This window comes from Pteropus medius, unplaced genomic scaffold (genome assembly GCF_902729225.1).
Source record: "Pteropus medius unplaced genomic scaffold, Ma_sr-lr_union100, whole genome shotgun sequence".
Classification (NCBI taxonomy): Eukaryota; Metazoa; Chordata; class Mammalia; order Chiroptera; family Pteropodidae; genus Pteropus; species Pteropus medius.
In genome coordinates this window covers 733,128-752,938 of record NW_024344377.1, presented here as the reverse complement: position 1 = coordinate 752,938, position 19,811 = coordinate 733,128, and the positions used below count along the sequence as shown (strand labels likewise).

The following is a 19,811-nucleotide window of genomic DNA, read 5'->3' as shown; positions in this document are numbered from 1 at the left end:
GAGCATGCTTTACGGCAATGACCTTGGTTCCTGGAGCCCTGGTGTGCTGGGAGGTCTCTGGGGGCGGGGACCACGCCTTAGGTCTACCTCTCGGTTTCCAGCAGGCTCCTGCGCCATGGAATGTGCTCACCAAATGTTAGTTACAATGTCAGTTACTCACCTCACCTGTCAGGAAGACACACAGCATAAGGCTGCAACTCGAATAATTTAGAGTTTCAAAGAGCCAACAGCCACAGCCGGCACTTAAACTCAGTGAGTGTCGAGGATCTAGCCAAATGTTTAGCACTTTACTTGGTCTGTTTCCTTTAATCCTCCCAAACCCCCTGGGAGGTAGGCAAAGGCGTCATTATCACCCCTGTTTTACAAATAAGAAGCCCCAGGATTAGAGGCAAAGTGACTTGCCCAAGGTCACATAACTGGAGACTGTCAGAGCCAGGATTCAAACCCAGGTGGGTCTTTGCCAAACCAACAAGAATGACCCACCCTAGGGCCAAGTGTCCTGAAGTACTTTTTAAGGTGCCTAGGAGTGGCTGGAAAAGCCCCCTGGTGTTCACCTCGTCTCCCCAGCCAATTTGCAGTGAACACCTGTCCTGTGAGAACCCCCGCCCTCCCCAGGGTGTGTGGATCCAGGGACTCCCGGGTCCCTGCGGCCCCATTTCCATGGCTCCCCAGAGAGAGTTCCTCATGGGCAGCCAGGAGGCCGCTCTGCCTTGGGAGCCCATTTTCGCCACCTAATCAATAACCCCGTATTGACTTGGTGTTCCCAGAGGACAGGTTTATAACTTTATCGAGCAGTGTATGTGGGAGCAATTATAAGGATAATGGAAAATCATCGACAAATGGAGCCTTCTGCATTGCAAATTAACATCTGCTCCAAGTAAGAGGAAAGTCGTGTTTTGTTTCAGAATTTGTGAAAATGGAAATGCCTGTGTATGATTTACGGTGGGTACCGAGTGGCACGTCTGGGTCTTCCCACTGGCGACGTCCTTGGCTCCTGCGATGGTGACAATCGCCGCAGGATGTGCCCCAGTGTGCTGTTTACATCCACCTGTTCTCGTCCTGATTTCCTGGGTTCTGAACAACTGCCACTCTGTGTCCTCTCGTCCTGTGAGCAGGCAGCCCTGGGAATACACCTGGCCTTGTCCCCAGAGGGCAGGATGGCTCAAGCCACTGCCCGGCACTCCTCACACGGCTGGGAGGCACTGGGAAGGGAACTGGACCCGGGCCAGGGGACAGTGTTCTAGTCTTGGTTCTGCTGGCTGTGCGGCTCTAGGTAAGTCCCTTCAGCACTCTGAGGCTTGCTGTCCCCATCTGCACAACGGGGCTGCGATTCTGTCTGCACCGAAGGAACCTCGTGAGCTTAGATGGGCTGGTACTATGGACCTAACAGCCATGTATCACAGACATGCGTCCAGCCCTCGGCTTCCTGTGTGCTAGGCATTGTCCTCAGCATGGCCTCGCACTGCGGGGCAAAGTAAGTCCCCTGACTTCATTAGGCTTGTTTTCTAGAGGGGAGAACCGATGATGAATTACAACCCTATCATTTCTGAGAGTGACAAGTATTATGAATGAAACTGAGCAGGATGAGGGGACGGAGGTGACGGCAGGGCCAGGGTTTGGGAAGGCTTCTCCACGAGGTGACATTCGAGCAGAGACTGGCAGGAAGTGAAGGAGGGGTGACTGCGAGAGGGCGTCCGAGCAGAAGGGACGGCCGGGGCGTGCGTCAGGCGGTGGGTGTGGGAAGGGCAGCGAGAGCACGGGCCGGCGAGGGATCGGGGCGCGCCGGGCAACCCCGCAGGCCGCAGGAAGGAATGAACTCATGCTAGACGCGCTGGTGTTGGCGAGTCCTTGGAAGGTCGTAAGCGCAAGGGTGACGTGAGCCGATTTGGGTGCTTTAAAGGTCACTGTGGTCGCTGTGCAGGGAATCTATCCCCGGGCAAAGGCAGACACAGGATTCAAGAAGGACCCCAGGGGGCGGGTCCAGGGAACCCCGCCCCGTTCCCCCAGAGGACGGACAGGCTCCCAGGAGGCTGCTGGGTAACGTCTGCCGTCTTGGGGGAAGGACGTCGGGACCGTTCGGTGGGACTCAGATTAGGTGCTGAGCCGTCTCCCCCTGTGCTCGGGACTGCACAGCCCCTAGAGCAGAAAGGACGCTGAGGGTTGGGGAAACTGAGTCTCCTTGGCCTGCGCACAGCTCCCCGGACCAGCCACAGTTCCACTTGTCCTCCTAGAAGATCTGGCCGGCCATGCGGCTGGGGTCCTCCGCCTGCCCCAGTGGCGTCCGGGAGCCCCTGGAGAGGCCCCCACGGGAAGAGCAGGGGCCAATAGCAGACAGGCCCTCGCCATGATCCCGTCATGACTGACTCCTGAAAGGCCAGGGTGGCCCAGGATACCCTCGTCTATTTTACTGAGCCCCACACACCCTCCGGGAGAGGCCGGCCGCGTGGGTGGCCTCGCTTCCTAACCCCTTTCAGTGTTCACGCGTGTTGCTCTGAGACTCAGCGGTTTTTCCCGCTAACGAGATGGACTCTATTTTCCTACCCTTGGTCTGGGACTTGCTTTGGGACTTGCGATGGTGAACCGGTTCTTGAGCCTCGTTCTCAAAAGGGTCCGCTCTCTTGTGGCAGTGCCGGTGAGCCCGAGGCTCTAGATGAGGTGGCCTCCGTCAGCCAAGCGTTAACCACTCTCAGGTTCTTGACCTAACTTGGCCAAAACTGAGATCAGCCAGTCCCCAGCCTTGACTCATAAATAATAAAGGATTATCCCTTTAAGCTATCGAGTTTAGGGGCTGGCTGTTACGTAGCAATAGCTGACTGATGATACACCCTGTGAGCTTCCTACCCCCATCTGACACTGAATACTGGCTTAAGGAATAGAAAGCTGTGGGGTTTGCTACTGACAACATTCTAAGCATCATTTTCGTCATAATCATTACCATAGTCTTATAATCACCGTATCGTTGAGCATTAGCTGCATCCGGGCCTATGCTGTGACTTTAGATATACTGTATGTGTGTGCTAATCTCCCCAACCACACTCTGAAGCAGGTATTAGTTCTCCATATTTGCTACATGATGAAACGGAGATGCAGAGAGGTTAATTCATTTGCCTGAGGTCATACAGACAAAAAATGGCAGTATCGGGGACTCACCCCCTACCGGTCGGACTCATGCAGAGAGGACTTTCCCATGAAAAATACATCCCCCGAGGGTGCCTTGGAACCCCACCTCTCAACCCCACCCCCCAGGCTCTCTCCTTGCATTGGGTCTTGGGAATCTAATCCAAGACCAGATGGCAGAGCTTATAATGGCTTCTACACAATTAAAACCAGCATCTTTTACTTTAAAAAGTATGAATAAAATTTCGGTCCCTTTAAGGGGACAAACCCCTTTCCCTCCAGCCTCTGACCGGAAAAACTGCCTGGAGTCACTCTCTGGAGAGCCTGCGTGAGCTAGCTCCTTTCCCAGGGAGCTGGCCTGATTCAAAATCCAGGCGACAGCCGGGAGCGGTTCCCCTTGGGTGCCCCGGAGTTTCAGAGAGCGGCTCTGCTTAGGTCTGGTTAACCTAATGTGCACAATAAAAATTTTTATTAAAAAGGGAAGAAGGAAGCCGCGGAGATGGCAATTGGCCATAGAAGGACATTATTTTTATTGGAATCAGAATCCCTTTATTTAAAGAATATATAAACCCCCATTTTCATTTTATCACTTGGCTTAGCGGCCCATGGACAGTTTCCGAGGGTAATTTCAGCACTGGCTGGCTCTTTCTAAACTGTCTGTCGTGAGCACTGAGACTGGCGCACGAGGGATCCCCTGGAGGTGAAAGCCGCTGGGCGATGCTAACGCTGGGGACCCCTCCCGGCCTGTAGGGCGCATCCTCAACTCTAGTTAATCCCATCGGTGGCCTCTGTGTTCTCCTCTGCACAGGGTTTTGCTAAGACCTGCTGGATTTTGTTTCAGGAAATAGATTTCCAGAGGTTTAGCTGGAAAAGTGGAACACCTGTACTTCGTAAAAAGGCAGCGAAGCCACGTATAAGTGAGGGCTGCTTTGTCCTCAATTACTTCTGAAGGATTCTGGCTACCTGAGAGCCACGTGCGTCTCTCCTGGGAACTACCCGCTGTGCCGGCTGATTCCCTGGCAGGTCGCTTCTTCTAGGCCGTGCGACATACTCGTTTCCAGCATCATCTCATTTTATCCTTGCAAGGGGGGGTTCTACTGTAATCTCTCTTTCCAGATGCAGAAATTGAGACTCAGCAATGCTAAGTGACTTAAATTCAACCGGTGGACACTTACCGAACGCCGACGTGTGTCAGGCGCTGTCCTGGGCATAGGGGCTTCCGTGGGGACGAAAGAGACAGGGCAAACTTGTCCATGGTCATAGAGCTGGGAGCCGTGGTGTCAAGTTGCAAAGCCCTGGGACTCCAGGACGCCAGCTCGGTCCGCTGTATGGAGCCTCGTCAGTGCCAACGCAAAGATTTTGAATAAAATAAACATGGCACACAAGGCACATTCATAACTGGCAAAGTGTGTCTGGACTTGCACGCACGCTGTCTCACACCTCTTCGGCTGTTCTGAATGAGATTTCAAAGGGAGTAAACGTGACATGGACAGCGTTTGTTGAAAGCTCATCACGGGCCAGGCAGACGTGTAGTCTTCTCGTGTGGATCCCTTCAGCAGTTCCTGGAGATGGGGGCCATGTGCCAGCCCTGTCTTGCAGATGAGGAAATTGGACTGGGGGGAGGGGCGGTACGTCATTTGCCCAGGGATGCTCAGTGGGCGAGGGGAGGACCAGGCTCAGCCCAGAGCGGAGCACACAGGCTGCCTGCCCCCTGTCCTGCCCGCCTCCTGCCGTCCTGGGTCTTGAATCTGAGATAATTCCCCCAGGGGTGCAATCCTTTCTCCCCCGTAAGACCTCTGGCTGGGGAGAAGGAGGGTGACAGCTCTGTCTCTTTACTACACTCCATCCTTTCGCCAGTTCAAACCACCCAACTAGCGCCTCCACTTCCCGCCTGGCAAGTGACCTTGTTTAGTCCAAAGGTCAAAGAGGAAGCCGCCCTCTCTACCTGCTTGCTGCCCGCCTGCCTGACCCAGGATGGGGTCAGAGATTGAGAGACTTTGCAGAAAGTCACGTGATCTGAGTTGCTGGGTCTGCAGAGGGAGCGGGAAGCAGGAGACTGACCGGAAGGGAGGCCGAGGAGGAGGCAGGGGCAGGGGCCTGGGAAGGTTTGGGAGCAGAGTGGGGCAGTGGCTCAGCCTGAGCGGATTCCAGGTTCAAAGACACAGCTGACGAGCTTCGCCCTGGAAGGAGCTTCTCACGAGTGGAGAAGAATAAAGGGAGATGAGCTGTTTTGTCTGCGGCTGAGAAGACCTGCCTCCTGGGGAGGCAGCAACACCCCTGGCTCATCGGGATGCTCCAGCCACTGGGAGCACCGTAAACCAGCGACCCGCAGTGCACTGGGGACGCACGAGGACCCGAGACGCCACCTCGTACACAGGCCCAGGGCCTGTCCCACTCTGCCCTACATAATCGCTCTCTCGCGTGGGGAGCTGGGGGCGAGCTCCATGCTTTGCAGCCACTGAGAGGCAGCTGGGAGTTAAACTTCCCGGAGTAGCAAGCAGCGTAGCGTCTTGGCTAACACTGTGGCCCACGCAGGTGTCTGCCCCACACCCACCACTCCCAGCTGGGCCGAGGCTCAGGTGTCTGGAGGATTCTTTTAGGCCGCCCCGCCAGGCTCACGAGCACTGAGGTCCCGGGCCTGTGGGGTGTTCATGGACTCTGGCGTTTGTGTCTGCCTGGCTGTCGTGTGGCCTACATTTCCAGTGGGGACATTCCACTGTGCCTCTCAGTGGCCAGCCCGCTCTCAACGGAGAGGCAGCCCTGTGGGCAAACTGGACTCTTCTCTGCAAGTGTGAATCTGCAGAGGTGACCCAGAGAAGACGTGCAGGTGGACAAGGACCCTCAGAGACCCAGAGGTGGGGGACAAAAAAATCATTTGCTTCCCACTCCTACATTTTTCAAAAGGTGCTGGAGGCTCACGCTAGAGCACGTGCCCCAGAGAGGCAATGTGGTGACTCCCATTTTGCTATGAGAGAGGCCATGAGCCCCAAGTGGCCCTAGGGGCTGCACAGGTGTAGGTGGCACTGATCCAGGTACTGCCCAGACGGCTCCCGCTGCTGCCCACCTGGAGATGGACACTTTTATTTACATGATTATCTGCGAGAGCAGAGCTCAGGGGAGACCTGGGATCCCCAACTCCCTCGCGCTGCTTCAGACGACTCCCCAGCTTATTTACTGCACGGCCCTGCCCGGGTCTCCTGCGGAGGCGACTGCCTGATTCTGGGAGGCAGGTACGATCACCTCCCATTTCATGAGTTGGACACCTAGGCCCAGCGAGGTCACCTGACTTGCCGGTGGGTGGGGCTGCAAGGCAGAGGAGGCTTCAGCGGGGCTTCGCCTCTTTCCGGCCCAGACTTGTTTTCTGAGCCAGGCCCAAGGCTGGTGCTGAGGGCCGAGCCCCACTGGGCCGCCTCGGTCACGCTCTCGCCTGGAACTGGGTCGCCGGAGCCCAGGCTGCGGGCCAGCTGCGTTTGTGGAGGGAGACCCGCTGGGAAGATGGGGCGGGGGTGTGGACGGGGTGCGATGGGGCGGCTCGCAGCAGGAAGAGCTGCTGTTCTTTAAGGGAACAAAACCCATCTTCACCGTCCAAGACAAGTGGCTTCTACCCAATCACAGCCTCGGGTTCCAGGCCCAGCCCAGGGACCCCTGATGGAGCCTGGGGCCAGGGAGGACAGGTGGGATGGGAGGGACATGGCAGGGGTCTAAAAGGCAAGTTGGTGGACAGCACCAGGCAGGAGGGGCGTCCTGGGCCGGCCCTGGCCTTGTCCACTTCTGGTAACTTTCCCATCAGGGCTGCTGCAGACCTGGTTCCTGAGAGCTGGCTCTGTGCGGCCTGGTCCACGGTCTGGGAGCCAGGTGCTGCTGCTGGGACCGCAGGCCCCACGAGCCCACGTAGCAGGTCTGCCGGGTGGGGGGCGGCGGGCCGCGCACCTGACTCTTGGTCATTGCCACCATTTCCGCACCTGCTTTTGGGTTTGTCCGTTCATTCTATGGTACTTACTGGGCAGGGACTGAGGAGAGAGCTGTGAGCCAGTGAGACATAATCCTGCCTTGTGGTCACCAAGACGGGTGAAAACAACAACAGCCAAAATGCTTAATTACAAATAGGGGTGAGAGAGCCAAACGGGAAGGAAATCGTCCGATTGCAGAGAGTCAGTAATTGGTGGTAGGGGTGGCTTCTTCAGCTTTGGGTCAGTGGGCATTTAATCTGGGACCTGAGGGCGAGGGTGAGTCCACCGTGCAGCGAGTCCGTGTTAGAGGAGGAAGGGAGGGAGGCTCAGGCAGTGGGAACAGCAGGTGCAAAGGCCCTGAGCTGGAAAGCGGCTGGGGAGTCAGGGAGGATAGAGAGGGGACCCATGGGGCTAAAGCCAGTAGCCAGGGGAGCTGGGACAAGGTCCCCACAGGGACAGCTTGGCCATGGGGTGGTTCCAAGTCTCTGATTCTACATCAACAGAGGGCCTAATGTCTGTCTGTATCATGACGATGTCCCCGAGCCTTATCCTTCCACTGCAGTGGACGGGAGAAGGGAATGGAGCCCGAACCCCCTGAAACCCTGTTTCACTGCACTCGTGGATTAAATAGGGTTAAAGTAACCAGCTGAATCCCCAAGACCGAGGAAGGAAACTGAGGGTGCCGGAGGCCTCGGGGAAGCCGGGCTGGGCTGGGCTGGGCTGGAGGGAGGAAGACAGAGCAAGGACTCAAGTAAGAAGTGCCACCTGTCAGAGCATCCTTGGATTGGAGGGTCTGCACGGGTCTTTCGCTCCCTCCCCAGCCCCTCCCAACAAGCGGCCATCAGTCCAGGCCCCAACCCAGTGCGCTTCCCTGGGCCATCGCAGAAACAAAGGCCTCAGCACAGACAATGGGCCCCTTTATGTGGACGCCCGCCCCAGGCCGGGCACAATCGCTGATTCATAAACCAGGCAGGGTCCCTACGCCCAGGTAGGGTTCAGCCAGGAGGGAGGGATGTGCGGGTAGAGGAATAGAGACCCGCTGGCATCTTTGATGGGGAAAGACTGCCCCCTGGTGTCCTACAGGGGTAGTGCTCACCCTCAGGCCTCTGGGACCCTCCAGGCAGAAGCATGCTCTGGGGTGACCCAGCACTTAGAAATCATACAGATAGGGAAACCGAGGCCTTGGAGCACCCAAGGACTCAACTCAGGTCATTTTCTTAACAGTGAAGGGGGGTTTGGGGGTGAAGGTGAAGCCGGAATTATTCCCCCTGCTGTATTGAACAGTCCAGGAGATGAAAGGGTGCCGGGGCAGTGGCAAGCTGGACTTAGCTCAGGCCGCTTCCTTCCAGAGCTCCATGCGACCCATCCCTTCCCGCCTCCATGTTCAGTGATGTCATGTCTGCAGCATGAAATCGGAGGTGGTAGAAGTGTTTACTCCGCGGAAATCAGCAAGTGCAGCCAGGACCTCCTCTGCTCCCACCCACCCTCTCCCCATTCCCCAGGGACCCGTCTCAGCTCTGGAGCTTTGGGTTATTGGCAAAACACGTGAGCTCGTTGAGCCCCAGCTTCTGTACCTATAAAATCAGGATCCATCGATTCAACACATAATCGAATGCCTACCCTGTGCCAGCCACAATTTTTGGTGTTGAGGATATAACACAAGATGAACGGTTAGCAAATAGCGAAGTTAGAATTTTCACTCTTTATGACAACCCCAGTGGTGGTTGGTTTTGTGTGTCTACCTGACTGGACCAGGGGTGCCCAGATATTTCGTCAAACGTGATTCTGGGTGTTTCTGGGTGCTGATAGATAATATTAACATTCATATTAGTAGACTGAGGAGAGAGCCCATCCTAATGTGGGTGGGCCTCACCTAATCAGCTGGAGGCCTGACCAGAACAAAAAGTCTGACTCTTCCCTTTGCCCATGTAGGAAGGAGTCATCAGACCATGAGGTCTGGGGTCCAAACAGATCTCTTCTCTTGCAGTGCTCAGCCTTGTGCATACTGTTCCAGCCACGATATTCCGTCCCCTTCAATATTCCTCAAGCAGGCTGGGCTTGCCTCTTCCCCAGAGCCTTTGCGCTTGCTGTGTCCTCTGCCTGGAATGTTTTTCCCCCTCGTGTCCACATGGCTTCCTCCCTCCTCACACCTTCATTCAAATATCGTCTTCTCTGTGCAGGTGTTCTGGCCACCATCTAATATGGCCCCCTGCCCCTCCCCCACCACGCCTCATTTTTCTCCTTAGCTCTTGTCACTACCAGAGATGACATATTTTACTTCTTTTTCTTGTTATTTGTAAGCGTTAGGGAAACAGAGATCTGTGTCTGTTGTGTTCACTGCTCTATCTCCAGAAACTAGAACAGGGCAGACATAGTTAATAATTATTTCTTGACTAATCGAACAGTTGAGGGGAGGACTTTGGCCAAAACTGATGATACTGTCTCATTCAGTCTGCATCCTTCCACTGGACCAGCTGCTGCCGACTCAGCTGCCCGAGGTGATGGGGTGATGGGACAGGCTGCCCCCATGCCCTCCTTGGGCATTTCCGTAGGATGGGGGAACATGCCAGATCCCACTCCCCCAGGTCTCCCAAAGGACCCCAGACAGGTAGGAAGGGCTGCCTCTGGTCCCTGGGAGCCATGGACCTCTGAGGAATCAGGAGCCAGCCCTGCTCTGGGAGGGCTTTGGACCCCCATGCTAGGGCTGCTATAAGGCCTTCATAGCCACAGATCCCATCCCTGAGGACCCCTCCCCAAGGGCTGTGTGACTTTGGGTCCAGCTCTTTACCTACCTGGGCTGGTGCCCAGAGAGACCTTGATCCTATTTCCTAGAAACACCAGACCCGTCCGTTTCAGCAGGTCCAGGCATTTGCTCCTCTGTGCCCGAGGCCTGGGCCTTGTCAGATGCAGGACAGCAAGAAGGGACAGCTCTGCAGGGCCTTCGATGCTTCAAGTCTCTCAGACATGCAACACTGCCTGCTGCAGGGCCCGGCGTGTGCGTGTGGGGTTTGTCTGCAGGGCTCTGAGCCCACGACAGGCACTGGCCCTGGAGTCAGGGTTTGGTCTGTTCTCCCAGTATGTGCTTCACAGTTCTGGCTCCCTCATTTTCCCCCGTCAGCCCTGTCCTGCCTGGTCCTGTGACTCCTGGAGAGGAGAGGGCACTCCGCAGAAAGCCAGCACTGGAGGGACCGTGAGGTGGTCCAGTCCACGAGAAACCCAGGCTCCAAGAAGCAAAGTGACCAGTTGAAGCCACAGCATCCACCGATGGGCTGGGGGCCGGCTGAGTCATGGCACTCGTCTGGTTTCTGTGGCTTCTCCTGTCTTTGAAGGGATAGACAAGGTCAGGAGTGTTCAAACAATTCATTTAGCAGGATGTTAAACTATAAACTTAGATGAACGCTAATCTATAAATCAGATATGAAAAAAGTAATCATAATGTAGCTCGCATGAATCATGCACTGGCCACTGTGCTCGGCGTCTGAGGACCAGCTCGAAGAGTCCACACTGCCACCCTATGGGCTATTCTCATTATAGAGAGATGCGCCCAAACTTGCCAAGGGCACAGGAGCAGAGCTGGGGTCCAAACGGAACCAAATGAGTCCCTTAAAACAGAGAAGCCAGCCTGCCGGAAATCGTGGGGTCCTGGAGCCCCGGTGCTGAGGCCACCCAGCCGTGGAAGCCCCAAGGCTCCTTGGAACACAGTTTGAAAACTCTGCTGGTCCAGCTCACTGCCTGAGTGCCCTCCAGCACGGAGCCAGGCCCCATGACCTGCTAAGCTTTGCAAAGTGAGGCCCTCTCCTCAGGCTTCGTATTGGGTACCAATGACGTCATACTGTGTGCGTTCTTCCACAGCTAGGTTTGTTTTTTTTTTTTAACATTGCTTATGAGATTTAGCTGAGTCGATACATGTAGTTCTGGTTTGATCATTTTTACTGCTGTATAATATTCCGTTCTATGATATTGTCACAATTTAACCATTCTCTTGGCTACAAGTCGACATTTTGAAAGCTTGACAATTAAAAAATTCTCAGCAGCATGTTTCACCTTTCTGGAGGAGGTCGTTTTATACTGACCAGCTCCGCCAGTGTACTCTGTGCCCTGAGCACTCCCAGTGTCCCGCCACACCTGTCACCTCATCTCCTGGCCACCTATAAGGTTGGAGGACTCTGTGTGCCACCCACCCACAGACAGAACACAGGGCAGAGGCCAGGGTGGTGCCCCTTCTGTGCCCTCCTTCTCTGCAATAGCCCCAAGGGGCATCTCTTTGAAAGACAGGCGGTAGGAAGCACTAGTTCTCTCTGAGAGGCTGGCCAGGATGAGCTGGGCGGGGCCCGGAAGTGTGGTTTTGCTGCCATCCTGGAGAGGGCGTCGAAGAAACAAGCTCACGGTCATGGCTTTTCAGAGTGCACGTGCACACACGTGCACAGAGTTCAGCTACGAGAGAAGGGGTAAATTGTGAAATTTTCATATAATGGAATATTTAGAGCAGTTAAGATGGTTGAACCGAACCAACTACATATATCAATCAACCCAGGTAAATCCCATAAACAGCATTGAAGAAAAACACCTCGCTGCGAAGGAATGCATATCAGTTACAATGCATAAATGACATCATTTATATGAAACGGAAAGCACGCAAACCGTACTACATGTAGCTTAGGCTACAAAAATGTATGAGATTAAGCAGCATGTGACTCCGGCTGGAAGAGGGGTCACTTGAGGTGTGACAGGTTGGGAGGTGACTGGGGTGGGAGACGCAGGTGCTTTTAACGCAGATGCAATGTTTTATTTCTTAAGCCGAGTGATAGGTTTATAATTACATGTCGTATTTGTTTTTCAACCTTTTGGTATCTTAAATAGTATATAATTTTTTTAAAAAAAGAAAGAAAGGAAGGAGAAAAAAGAGGAAAAAGTAGAAAAAGAAAAGAAAAAGGGGACATGTTAGAAACGGAACCAGAGCCACCTTCTCTAACTGTTGAGTTGTTGCAGCCTGGAGCGAAGGATTATTCCCCGAAGCAAAGGGACACGTCCCCGTGTCCATGCCTCCGGACAACGCCCCACGGACGGGCATTTGGGCAAATCCGCTTCGACTGTGAGTGTCACTTGCCAGAGACACGCAGCAGACACGACCAGCCCGGATGGGGAGATGAAAGTCAAGCGGGCCTCATTAGAGAGCCGGGCGCTCGACCTGAGCTCCGGCACCCCAGCGGCGCCCCCCTTTCACGGTCGCCTCGCCCCGGCTGCTGAAACTCTGCGAGGCGGCGGAGACAGTTTCCTCGCTGCCGTCCCGGCCGCCGGCCGCCATCCCTCTCCGTCCCCGGCATTTACTCTTTACCGTGCGAGAAAGGGGCTTCATGTCAAAGACCGACACCTGGACTCTACCTCTCTCGCCCGCTTCATTCCCGTGCCCACCGCATCCGCCTGGCCGGTGGAGGGAAACGAGCCCGCTGCCTCCTCCTCCCACCGCCTTCTGTTTCAGGGGGTGGCCTTCAGCGGGCAGCCAGGGCCGCGACATCAGGCGCACAAATGACCCGCCGCGTATGAAAAGGCCACCCGTATATGTCGACAGGCCTTAAAACCAAGCGAAGGCTGAAATTCCCACTAGGTTGGAGCGGCGCGCGCACCAGGCGCCTGGCGCAGACGCCAGGGAAGGCGGGTCCAGGCGCTTCGCTCCCGATTCACGTTCCCTCCGCTTCATTCTCCATTCAGGGCACGAAGCGTTCCAAACAGCAGGTGCTAAAAAATGGACAAAGATTGCCATAACAAGATGAAAGGCAGGGCGCCGAGCCATCGAGAGGGGATATTTATGCCCCTAAGGAGATAATTCTTATGACGCCTTATGACACGCGTCTTCCACGGGGCGTGGAGGGCGGGATGGCGGGAGAAGTGGCCGCCTGGCTGTCTCCAGCACATCCACGCGCATCCGTCCTGCTCGGGTGGGAAGGCTCCTTTGCCATATGCCTGGACCTAACACAGGGAGGGCCATGTGATGTCACAGAGGCAGCTAATCAACAGTACTCCTGAACTTGGCATTGGAAGGCCTGGGTGTAAGTCCCAACTCTGCTGAGTGGCACAGGTGAGTCATCTGCCCTCTCTGAGCTTCGTGCAATAGAAACATGGTCTGAAAACAGGGAAGGTCCCCAGGGAGCAGAGTGACAAGCACACAAGGACTGAGCGTGTAACTCCTCCTCGCTCAAGTGTTCGTTCCTTCCATTCTTCCAGGAGGTTCTGTGTGTTATGGAAAGTGGAGAAGTCGATGAAGCTTATACGGTCTGAACCTCCCGGCTTTGGTGTCTGGCTCAGATGTGGGCTCTGCCGAGTCTCCCTTCCTCAAAGGGAGGAGAAAAACCTAAGCCAGGAGGAGGCGGGTAAGGGGGATGGTTCAGGAGGCAAGAGGAGTCATCCATTTCGGCCAAGAGGGTGGCAGGCAGTATGTCCCAAGCAAGTGCCGGCCGGGCCCTCACCATCACTGGCACGTGCTCAGCGTGTTACCAGCGTGATCTCATCCGTGACCTCCACACTGGGTGGTCGTCACTCCCTCCAGTTTACAGGAAGGAAACCGGGGCTCAGGGGCATTTATGAGAGGCCTTAACCCCCTGGAGTTAAGGAGGTGAGGCTGAGCAGCAGGCAGGCGTTTCGGGCCTGTCCCCGGGGAGCCCAGAAAGGCCATCCTGCCTCTTTTCCCAGCGAGGGGGAAATTCTGAGGGGACCAGCTGCAGCTCCCCTGAGGCCCCTGCCTCATGCCTGCCCCCTGCAGGGTGGGGGACGGGCGCCTGCAGCAGATCCTGGCGCGGACGGACACCGGGCGCCACCCTGCCTCGTGTTTTCCCTCCCTTGGGGGGCAGTGGATCCCGGACCCCTGCTGCCGTGGCGGAAGCACACCCCGACCTGCGCAGCCAGAGCATCTCAAACTCCCCTGGACCTGGCGAGCGGAGGTTCTGTGTCGCCGCTGCGGGGCAGAGCTCAGGCGACGTGGGATGCCAGCTGGTTGGAGGACCGTGCTCCGAGGAGCAAGGCTTTAAGGCGATGGTTTACAACCTCCGAGTGATGTGACAATCGCCTGGGGAGCTTTTAAAACATATTGCATTCCTGGGCCCACTCAGACAAATTAAATAATAGTCTTTTAGGGGCAGAGCCTAGGGAATGTTTTTGTTTGTTTGTTTGCTTGTTGTTGTTTTTTTTTAACACTCCCCAGGAGATTCTAACGCACAACCAAAGCTGAGCTACTGTTGCGGACGCAGACCCGGCTCTCTCTGTCCACCTGTGACCAGGTGGGTAGTGGGCTGATTTAAGTGAGCTGCCAGGATTCTGCTCCACAGGCGGTCCTCCTCCTGCTCCCCCTCTTTCCCAGGCACCCCTGAGACTCCAGACCCCTAAATACGAGTTGCCCTTGAGCCAGCTTCCCTCTCCAACAGAGCATTTTATCGAAGCGTTGCTCTGGCAGTTCTGGGCATCTGACGCTCTCCCGGTGATGAGCGAAGCAGCCCCTCCGTTCCCACCTGGCTGCTTTTCTTTGTGTGGGGGCTGCATCACTCAGAACCCTGTAGGATGGAGGAGCACAGTCATCCCAGCCCCTGAAAGCATGCCAGGTCTGCGTGCTCTCTGAACCCCCGAGTGACCCAGAGGTGAAGCTGGAGCGTCCCTCTGCTGTAGGGAGGGGTGAAGCGGGAGATAGAGGAGAAATCCAATCACCCCAAACCTCCTCAGGGCCTCCACCTGTCCTCCCACCCGGCAGCCTCCCCCAGGCTCTTAAAAGAGGCCGATGCTCGGCCAGGCCCTCACCCACTCTGCCCCGCCCTCTGAGTGGAGCAGGCTGGTGTGAGGGCCCCGGGCATTAGCCCTGCACCCCCATAGGCCTTGAGCAGGAGCTGAGCAGGAGTCATCGGGCCACAAGGTTGCAGATCACGTGTCATAGGTGTGGAGGGAAACTTCCCCTCCCCAAGACTGTGGGCAGGACCTATGAGCCGCTCGTGACACAGGATGGAAAGGGGAACGTAGTAACCAGTGCCGGGTAGGGATGGCACAGGCGCCACCCTGACCAAGTAATCAAGGTGGGTGTCACCAATAATCCTGTGGCTGTCACGCAGTGCTTGGCGCAGTGCAGGAGAGGCATTTCACCGCTGCGTATTCTTTTCCCACAACCATAACCGCTCTAATTGTGAGAAAAACGTCAGACACGCCCAACTGAGGGACACTCCACAAACGCTTGACCGGTACTCTTCAAAACTATAGAGGTGTGACAACCAGGGAAGACTGAGACGCTGTGACGGATGGGCCATCGGATCCTGGACTGGCTCCCGGAACAGAAAAAGGACACTCGTGGAAAAATCGGGGCAACTCAAATGAAGTCAACGTCGATGGCGCCAACGTTAATGTCCCAGCGTTAGTAAACGTGGCCTGGCACAGGACGCTAACGGATGAAGGGCATGCGGGGCTTCTCCGTGTTGCCTTTGCAACTCTCCTGTGCATCTCAACTTATTTCAAGATGAAAAGTTGTTTTTAAAGTAGCGAGGGAAAATAAACACGGAGAAGGACGGGCTCTCTTCGACACGGATCTACGAGGTGGTATCGCGAGAGAGGAAGACGAGCCGGGCAGCTCTCCGGAGCCGAATATACTGCTGGAAAACATTCTCCTTGCTGTGATTTACAGCCAAGGACTCGGACCCCCATCGATCCTTGCTCTGAGCCCCCAGAGCAGGCATAGGGTCCTCCGGGCAAAATCAATGCCTGGAGGTGACTCTGTGCATTTCACTGCCATCACAGGAATCCAGATTTATGTCCTGGCAAGATATATCCCAGGGCAATGGGAAGGGGTTTGCACGAGGAGCCAGGAGGTCTGGGCTCCAGACTCAGGTCTGCCGTTTACATCTGTGTGATTTAGGGCTGTTTACTTCCCTTCTCTGGACCTGAGTTTTGGGACGTGGTCTCCATGGCCACTTCTAGCTCATAGCATCTGGTGTCTGTAGTTACCAACAACAGAATACAGCCGTGGGTAGAAAACCTCGAGTATAAGAGAACATCATTGAAGGGAGTCTGTGGAAAGGCTGGAGGGTCAGAGAGTATTAATGAGAAGCTGGGGGCACAGCCGGTGTTAACCGAGGCGGAGTAATTCTTGTAATAAGCAACCTGATATTTCGATGGCTTTGTGCAGTTTAGTGTGTTGCAGCCTGATCAGGTAGTTGTTGTTGTTGGTGGTGCGTGTGTGTTGGGGGTCTTTGCTCTGTATGGCCATTTGGCGACCCAGATTCCTTCCGTCTTTGGTTCCTCCCTGCTCGAAGACCTTGGAAACCTAGCCACTCAACCATCAGAAGATGGAACAGAGTGAGGACCACGTGTGGGAGGCCGATAAGGGACCGCGTTGGAAATGGCACGCGACACTTCCATTCACGCCCCGTGGGACAGACCTACGTGTGAGGGTGCCTGGGAAGTGCAGTCTGAGTGGGTTCCCAGGAGCAGTGCAGAGCGCCAGCGGCCATCAGTGCCACAAGCCACAAGACCTACTAAGGTGTTTAGCTGAGGTTTGGCCACTGGGATGAATAAATTCTCACCATCCAAAAAAAATGTCCATTCCGGCATCTCTCTGCCCAGACTTAGAGTCCTGGGGGAGAGTCCACTCGGCCCAGCTTGGCGCCATGTCCACCCCTTGGCCTAAGGGAGGTCATGGTTCCTATCCCAGCAGTTCCCAGATGGGGGATACCCCCCAAAGGGGGAAGATGGTATTAGGAGGCCCAAATACAACAAGTGCATTAAAAGCACAACCTGCACCTGCTGTATTAGTGGGTGGCGAGCTCACCTGTTTTCGAAGACCACTGCTATATTTGCCTTAAAGTTTGTATTTTAAAATTAGGTCCTTTGTGAGGGAGGCTGTGGCTCTGAATGTCTGTGCAAAACTCTACATCTCATTTATCTATTCTCTTAACCAATATTTCTGTGGCGGCTTTTGTATGACAAGCACTGGGCTAACCGCACGGATGGTAGCAATGTGTGTCCCCACCCCAGGAAAGATAGAAAAGGTGATAAGGAGTGGAAAGCGCAGGGGAGCTAGGACGTCACAGGGCTGGGTCGAGCGTGGCCTGGGGACATACCTTCGGAAGGTGACATATGAGCAACAGTTAACCAGACAGAGCTGGGCCAAAGCAAGAGAGGACACTTGGATCCCTCAGGCCACAGGTAGGAGACAGAGTCCCTAAGAGAAAGTATCCTGGTCCTTCAGATGATCAGTTGATTGGAATAAGCTTTAGAGGTGCCAGGAAAAACGGGGAACGTCCCCAAAGAGATCCACTTCGTTCCCATAGAAGGGGGGTTGGCATGTTATGGCCTGAGACCACTGCCCACTTTTATGAGTAAAGTTTTATTGGAACACAGCCATGCCTGGTCCCTTACACGTTGCCTATGGCTGTCTGCACACGGCAAAGGCAGAGCTGAAGATGTGCCGCAGAGATGATGTGACTCGCGGATCCTAAAATATTTATTCTCTCTTGCTCTGAAAGAAAAATGCCGACTCCTTCCTCAGGACTAACAATAGGATGGACTGGAGGTACCCTCGAATTCTTAGACACTCCTCCCACTAAGAAGGGCGCCTCCCCCGCCCCTCCTCCCCCCTCCCCCCGCCCCCCGCCCTGGGATGGGAGAAGTGATGCTATGTCAGTTTCAGCCTAGACTTTAAAAGACCGTTTCAAAGTTCTACTTCTCATCTCTTGGAGTCCTGAGCCACCATGTTAGAAGTGTGACTACCCTGCTGGGGACACCGCATGGGGGGGAGCGGTGGCTGCCTTCCAGTCATCCCCACCAAGCCACCAGGCACATGAAGCCTTCTTGGACCCTCCAAGACCAGACTAGCCACCAACTGAATGTTCCCAAGTGATTTCAGTCAGTGCCATCTGGAACAGGATGCGCCTAGCTGAGCCTGTCCCAAATGTCTGATTCACAAAACCGTGAGATATGATAAAACGGTGGTTGTTTTAAGCCACAAAGATGGCTGTGTTTGTTATGCATCAACAGAGACCCGGAACAGGCAGAGACAAGAGAGAGGCCAGCTGATACATTGTTCCTGAAGTTTACCACTGAGCACCTGCAGGGGGCTGAGGGCCAGGGAGGACGGGAGAAAGCCGGGGATCACACCGCAGAGTCTGTGACTTAAGGGGATTAATCGGAGCCAACCCAATGTTTACACTTTGCTAGCTGAGGGAAAGCGGGCTGCTCCAGGAGAAAGAATCTGATGCTGGATGAGAATGTCCCGGACACATCTTAACTGGAGCCGCAGAGGCTCCTGGGTCACCACAGCGTCCTCCTTCCCACTTCCTGCTGTGTCGAGAGCCACACTAGAAACGACAAAAGAGAATCAACAACCAGGGTCCCATGGGAGTCCCTGAGACCACCACACAAAACAGCTAGAGAAGAACAAAGGGGCACAAGGGGACACGGAGAAGGAGGGTGCAGAAGGTGAGGGAGGCCCAGGCGCACAGCTGCGCTTCCAGAAGGACAGAGCGGCGTGTGCCTCGCGTCTCCGGCCCGGCCAGGACAGGCTCTCTGCCTTCAGGGACCCAGGTGGTTACGCGGAGCCCACGCAGAGAATCCAGAGCGACGTCTCCACCTGGAGTCCTTAATCCAGCCGCACCTGCAGAGTCCCCTCATGTCGCTTCACTACCTGTGAAGTAACATAGTCTCAGGTCCTGGGGACGAGGACGTGGACATCTTTGGGGCATTCGGCTTCTGTCCCCACAGTTGCGGATGGTTTTGCCTTAGAATCAAGATTTGAAGTTGTTTGCATCTTCTTTAAAATTTCATGATGAATATATCTTTTTTTTTTTTTTTTTTTTTTTACAGATTATTGTTTGAAATACAAAGCCACTTCTTTTTCTCTCTTGGCTCTGGCTACTTCCCTCCCATGGGAACCTCCGTCAAAACACTCATAACCAGCGAGTTCCTGTCCGATGTCCCCAGAACCTTTGTCACTGGGTAGCTCCTCAGTCCCCCCATTTCTCTGGCTCATGTCAGAAGACACCTGGAAAATGCAACCAGCACCCAGGCACAGCTGGACCGTGAGAAGGTGCTTAGATGTCACAACTTTTGGTGAGAATTGGCTGGGTGGGTCCTCTCCCTCCCTTGCCATACTCAGTCTTTGTCACAAGCGTAATAAAGGGCAGATTCTATCGTCGCCTGTTTTCCCGCAGCTCAGAGAGCTTAAGCAACTCGCCTCAGAGCTGAGGTCATGTGGTCCCATCCCATTCACATGGCCCCTTCAATTCCCCTGGTGCAGAAAGGGACCAGCCCTGCATAGGGAGGGTTCGAGACCCTAAAAGGGACCAATATTTGCATAGCTCCTTCAGGCTTTTCCTGACATCACATCTCCATTGTCTTGACCACCGTGCATACAAACCAAGATAGGGACACTTTCTGCCTGCCATCGCTCCATTTCCTGCTGTCAGTGGAAGCGTGGGCCAGGTCTCCTCAGATGGGGCTCTGGATGCCCCCCGCTGCTCTGGAAGGTGAGCAATGGCAAAATCCCCATCTCAACCCCGCCCGACCCCTTTCCCTTCTCGGTGGCCTTTTCCTCATTCAAGAGGGACAAGTTCAGGCCTCTTTCATCTTACAAGAAACCCTTCCTCAGCCCGGCCTCATTTACGACCTGCTTCTCCTCCTCCTATTTCCGGTCCAGGTGTGCGTATCTGTCTGCCCCCCAGCGGTGCACAGGTATCTCGTTTCCTCGCCCAACAGATGACCTTCCAGCTGTCCCCGAGGTCC

The 19,811-nt window shown here is 55.0% G+C and overlaps 1 long non-coding RNA gene across 2 annotated transcripts in view; it reads right to left on the bottom strand.

Annotated features, from left to right (window-relative positions):
• Positions 1-18,023: 18,023 nt before the first annotated feature.
• LOC120608840 (uncharacterized) overlaps positions 18,024-19,811 on the bottom strand; it is a 3,678-nt gene continuing 1,890 nt past the window's right edge. Inside the window, exons 2-3 of one of the 2 annotated variants that reach the window (XR_005654533.1) lie at positions 18,531-18,714; positions 18,024-18,388 (exon numbers count right to left, since the gene is read on the bottom strand). This is a non-coding gene — a long non-coding RNA (uncharacterized LOC120608840). The remainder of the gene's footprint in view (positions 18,389-18,530; positions 18,715-19,811) is intronic. The other variant, XR_005654534.1, reaches the window with a different exon arrangement.